The following is a 6152-nucleotide window of genomic DNA, read 5'->3' on the forward strand; positions in this document are numbered from 1 at the left end:
AATGTAATCATAATAGGTCAGTAACCCCTAGAAAAATACAGTGAAAGCACATATCAAACAAAAAGTTTGTATAAAGCAAAGGCCACAGACAGAAGGATTCTATCACCAGAAACAAAACTATCATGTATTTCCCTGCAGGTATGCAGGGCTGTAGTTTCCTGGGGTATCTTTCCATGTTTGAATAACTTATTAAAATGTAGATACACACGTATCCAATAACTCATGGCATGAGCACACAATGAGATAATGCACGCCAGCACCACAGAGCTGCTTTTCAGAGCCAGGCATGCTTAGGATTTAGCAAGATGTATCATTTATAGGGAGAAGCTATCATAAGAATCCAACAACTAGGTGCCTTTTCTAATTAATGTTATGCTATCTGCATCCCCCCGCCCCAGGATGAAGTAGTCTTATGCAGGGGAATGTGAGTCGATGGAGGGAGGAAGGATGGCTGCCAACAAGGACAATCTGGCTAATACCTTTCTGAAATATTAGCTAACCACAATGCACCTTAGTATGGCTCAGGTATTGGATATTAATGGATTATAATCCAGGATAGTAAGGGAGATTACTTTATTCTTTGCAAAAGAGAGCAGGCTGAAGCAGGAGCTGACACAAGGCCAGTATCCTTTGGGAAGGTCATTTTCACTATCAACAGCCTTTCTCCTCTTGCTAATTTTTTCTCTGCACAGTAAAACATTTCTAGCTCACAGTGACATTCAGCTGTGCCTTCAGCCAGCAAAACCTTCCTCTATTGTTTCAAAATCACAGCTCTCCCTCCTCCCTTTTTCAAATTTCTTCCTGTTGAGAAAATGGAGGAATTATGCTAATCCTTAATCTGATTTACGAGAGCCAGAGAGAAATGTGGAGCATTTCACTTACCTCCTTGCTTCCAGGCAAGCAGGCAGCCTCCACCTCTTCAATTCACCAGTACAAATGTTTACATCCACTAGAGCTTCCTCGTCTTTCCTGTGGCCCTTTTTCACATCACTCTCTAGGATTCACAGGGAGAAGCTGGACAGCAGTTGCTGAGACATTAGACCATTTTTACCTATTTTCTTCCTTTAAAAAATAAAACAGAAGCACTTGTCTGTGTCCTGTGGTCCCCTGGTGTGAGACAGGGTGGTGTTTAGTGATCACACAGAGAAGGCAATGCAGGGGGAGTTTTTGGTTGGCTGTAGTGGGAGGAGTCAGAGGCACAGAGCTTGTTTCCAAGTCAACAGAAGGTGGGGGTACAGCTATCTGTACACTGAAAGGAGGACCACACTATAGAGCACAGCTGTCTGAGGCTGAGGTGCTTGCTAACTTGCAAGAGGCACTGTACTTCAGGATTGGCCATTTTGGAAGGCAGAGCCTGGATTGTCACACCTGTTCTCCAATGTAACAACAGCAGGGAATGTGCTGCTGCTTAGGGAGGGGAAAGGCAGTGCTGGAACCATGCTCACTGCAGTGCTTCGCTTTTTCTCCATTCTCTGTTTCTTTCCCTGGCCGCTAGATAGGTCTCATCAGATAAGAAGCTATATTGCAAAATGGTTTCCTTGTCTTCAGCACTGTATTACACACAGACTATATAATGCACATGGACATATACACACTAGTTATACACACACATTTATGTGCTTATGTTCATTTTATTCTTCCATTTTTTTCTGCAGTTGTACAGATTCCCCTCATGTCGGTCTTAGTCTAGATTAGTTTGACTATTTTTTTAAATAATGTTACCATGTCTATTTCTTTTCTAAGGCATTAATGCTGTTATCATAGAATCATAGAGCTGGAAGAGACCTCAGAAGGTCATCAAGTCCAGCCCCCTGCTCTAGGCAGGACCAATTCCAACTAAATCAACCCGGCCAGAGCTTTGTCAAGCCGAGACTTAAACACCTCTAGGGATGGAGACTCCACTACTTCCCTAGGGAACCCATCCCAGTGCTTCACCACCCTCCTAGGGAAATAGTTTTTCCTAATATCCAACCTGGACCTCTCCCACCACAACTTGAGACCATTGCTCCTTGTTCTGCCATCTGTCACTACTGAGAACAACCTCTCTCCATCCTCTTTGGAACCCCCCTTCAGGAAGTTGAAGGCTGCTATCAAATCCCTCCTCACTCTTCGCTTCTGCAGACTAAACAGACCCAAGTCCCTCAGCCTCTCCTCGTAAGTCATATGCTCCAGCTGGACCCTCTCCAATGCGTCCACATCCTTTTTGTAGTGGGGGGCCCAGAACTGGACACAATACTCCAGATGTGGCCTCACCAAAGCCGAATAAAGGGGAATAATCACTTCTCTGGATCTGCTGGCAATGCTCCTCCTAATGCAACCTAATATGCCATTAGCCTTCTTGGCTACAAGGGCACACTGTTGACTCATATCCAGCTTCTCATCCACTGTAACCCCCAGGTCCTTTTCTGCAGAACTACTACTTAGCTGGTTGGTTCCCAGCTTGTAACTATGCTTGGGATTCTTCCGTCCCAAGTGCAGGACTCTGCACTTGTCCTTGTTGAACCTCATCAGATTTCTTGTGGCCCAATCCTCCAATTTGTCTAAGTCACTCTGGACCGTATCTCTGCCCTTAAGCGTATCTACCTCTCCCCCCAGCTTAGTGTCATCCGCAAACTTGCTGAGGGTGCAATCTATCCCCTCATCCAGGTCATTAATAAAGATATTAAACAAAACCGGTCCTAGAACCGAACCTTGGGGCACTCCGCTACAAACCGACTGCCATCCTGACATCGAGCCGTTGATCACTACCCGCTGGGCCCGGCCTTCTAGCCATCTTTCTATCCATCTTACCGTCCATTTATCCAATCCACATTCCCTTAACTTGCTGACAAGAATATTGTGGGAGACCATATCAAAAGCTTTGCTAAAGTCAAGGTATATCACATTCACTGACTTCCCCATGTCCACAGAGCCCATTATCTTACCATAGAAGCTAATCAGATTGGTCAGGCACGACTTGGGATAGCCTCATGACTGTATCATGCAGATGCAGCAACACTTGGGCTACGTCTACACTGGCCCCTTTTCCGGAAGGGGCATGTAAATTTCACCAGTCGTCGTAGGGAAATCCGCGGGGGATTTAAATATCCCCCGCGGCATTTAAATAAAAATGTCCGCCGCTTTTTTCCGGCTTTTAAAAAAGCCGGAAAAGAGCGTCTACACTGGCCCCGATCCTCCGGAAAAAGCGCCCTTTTCCGGAGGGTCTTATTCTTACTTCAAAGTAGGAATAAGAGCCTCCGGAAAAGGGCACTTCTTCCGGAGGATCGGGGCCAGTGTAGACGCTCTTTTCCGGCTTTTTTAAAAGCCGGAAAAAAGCGGCGGACATTTTTATTTAAATGCCGCGGGGGATATTTAAATCCCCCGCGGATTTCCCTACGACGACTGGTGAAATTTACATGCCCCTTCCGGAAAAGGGGCCAGTGTAGACGTAGCCGCTGTGTCTAGACTGGCCAGTTTTTCCGGAAAATCAGCCGCTTTTCTGGAAAAACTTGCCAGCTGTCTACACTGGCCGCTTGATTTTCCGCAAAAGCACTGACGTTCTACTGTGGGAAATCAGCTGCTTTTCCAGAAAAGCTTTGCCGCTCCCGTTCGGGCAAAAGTCCTTTTTGCGAAAAACTGTTGTGCAAAAGGGCCAGTGTAGACAGCTAGCTAACGCTTTTGTGCAAAAGCAGGCTAAACGGAAAAAAGCGGTTTGGACGCTGGGAGACCCCGTAGGAGCCCCGGACTTCCTGGTAACCCGAGCTCTTAAAGAACACGCAGGCTGCTGAGCACACGTGGCAGGACTGTGCCACAGAGCTCTTTGGCCTGAGGTCTGCCACAGCGCCCCTGTCCTGCCCAGCAGCCATCTGAGCCAGCCATGGCAGCTCCTGGCGCTGAGCCACCTGCACCACCAGCGCAGGAGGCCCCCAGGGGCCGGAAAAGACGGGATCCCTCGTGGTCCCCCAGGGAGCTGACCTCTGGCAGCAGGAGGAGGGCCTCCACGATACGAGGTCCCGGTGCCGCAATGCCGGTATCTTCGGCCGCATGGCTGAGGCGCTGGCCCAGCACGGACACCCTGCCCAGAACATCGACCAGGTCCGGGCGAAGGTAAAGGAGCTGCGCCTGGGCTGCGTGGGGGCCAGTGAGGGCAGGGGGGCAGGACCAGACACCTGCCCCTACTATGACCGGCTGCACGCCGTCCTCGGCCAGCCAGCCCCGCAAGCCCCGGACGTGCCCATAGACACCTGCGAACGCACCCCCATCACCCGGACCACCGAGGCGGGGGAAGGAGAGGAAAGCAGCGCTTCAGAGGAGGAGGCCAGCATCGTGACCCAGCAGGCCCCCTCCAGCAGCCCCTCCGAGGCCGGGGAAGGATCCACCGGTGAGTCTTGCACTTTGCACTCATAAGGGCGGGGGGCGGGGAGCCGGGCGCCCGGAGGGGGGAGGGGAAGAGCATGTCACTCAGGACACGTGAGCTGCACGCTGTGTAGCATTAGGCAGCAAGTAGCACGTGCAACCACGTGTAGCCTGGTGACCGAGCGGCACGTGGCCACGGCAGGCAGCTGCAGGGCACGCCTGGGACCGTGCTGCTCTCACACATTTCAGCGGGACCAGGGGGAAGGGTGGATGCCGGCTGGAACCAGCCAGGGCCCCAGGGACTCAGCCCAGAGCCCGCACCTCTGCAAGGGTGTAGCACGCAGAACGGCAACACTGCCCCATGCCTGGCTGTGAGGCACAGCCAGCTGCTCCTGGGAAAACCGCAGCGTCACAGCACTGTGAGTGTGGCCCCCACCGAGCCCCTCGCCTGCTCCCGGTGCCTTGGCTGGTTCCCCGAGGGGAGTCCCCACTGCGGCCACACATGTCCCTGGGCTACGTGTGTGAGGGATAGTGGGAGGGAGAAGGGGGGGGAAAGCACTCGGGCCGCCCTTAGGGCCGCCCTGAGTTTTGCTGCAAGGATGGGACACCCCCCCCCGCACAGTCACTCTCCTGGTTCCATCCAGGAGATATCCCACGCGATGGGGATCTGAGAGCCCAGACCACCTCTGCCAGATGTGCTCCCAGGCACTGTGTGGGGATGCATCTCGCTCCCTGTCAAACACCAGTGACTAGCCCAAAGCCTCACAGCCTCCACCGGCAGGGAGTTCCACAGGTGAACACAACACAAGCGCCATCCCGCCCTCCACGGGGCCAGGACACAGACCGGTGGTTACAATACATGGAGGAGGACCCTACTCCAGGGGCGGTCCTGTATGCAAACATACAACACGGGGGGCAGGGGGATAACCAAGTGGGCCCAAGCCACACTACTGTGGTATCACCTGGGCTCAGGGGTGGAGGGCATGAGGTGTGGGGACAGTGGCCGGCCTGCCTGACTGACCCATCCCTTCTTCTGTTCCCTGCAGCGGGACCGAGCACAAGCTGGGGACCCTCCAGTCCGGCAGCAGCAGCAGCAGCACCCCCAGCCACCCAACCACGCAGGCACAGGCTCTGCCACCGGGACCAGCTCCTTCGCTGGCATGTGCAGGCCGTCGAGCGCATCGAGGCATCGAGTCGCCAATGCGTCCAGGGGGACCTGCAGTGGCGCCAGGAGGCCTGGGCCGCCTTCCAGGCCCAGTGCACCAGGATGACTGACTCCATGGCCACCCTCACAGCGCACATAGCGCACGCAATACATTACGGCATGGCCGTACCCCATGCCCTTGCCATCCCTCCCCTAGCACTGCCCATGCCCCCTCCTGCCCCTGCAATGGCCCCTGCTCCAATGCCCCCTGCTCCTGCCCACCTCCCCGTGCAGCCTGCCTCGATGCGGCCTGCAGGGGCCACCCCTTCCAGTAACTCCTCCCCCTCCCCATCCCAGTTGAAGGTCCCCTCCCCCTCCCCGTCCCAGTTGAAGTCTCCCCGCCTCCTCCTCGTAAATAAAAAGACAATTTTTCTGTTGGTTATTGTGTTACTCGAGGTAACTGTAAGAAATGATTTGAGATGCCAATTATCCACCTAAATTTAAAAGGGTTACAAAATGCGGACACCAAATTCTGTATCTATCACCGGTGGTCCCTTTAAGTGGTCATTGGTTTGTGGCACATAAATAAATACTGACACTTTTCAGTAAAATGTAAACCACAACTATATTAACATAGATAACAAACAAGCAAGAACGGTTAAAAGACGCACAC

At 52.7% G+C, this 6152-nt stretch overlaps 1 pseudogene across 1 annotated transcript in view; it reads right to left on the reverse strand.

Moving 5' to 3' along the window:
* Positions 1–1125, reverse strand: part of LOC102456402 (guanine nucleotide-binding protein G(z) subunit alpha pseudogene) — a 56242-nt pseudogene extending 55117 nt beyond the window's left edge. Inside the window, exon 1 of the transcript XR_016348231.1 lies at positions 883–1125. The product of XR_016348231.1 is annotated as a guanine nucleotide-binding protein G(z) subunit alpha pseudogene (transcript). The remainder of the gene's footprint in view (positions 1–882) is intronic.
* Between the last annotated feature and the right edge of the window lie 5027 nt (positions 1126–6152).

The sequence above is a fragment of the Pelodiscus sinensis genome, chromosome W, assembly GCF_052426305.1.
Source record: "Pelodiscus sinensis isolate ZL-2025 chromosome W, ASM5242630v1, whole genome shotgun sequence".
Taxonomy (NCBI): Eukaryota; Metazoa; Chordata; order Testudines; family Trionychidae; genus Pelodiscus; species Pelodiscus sinensis.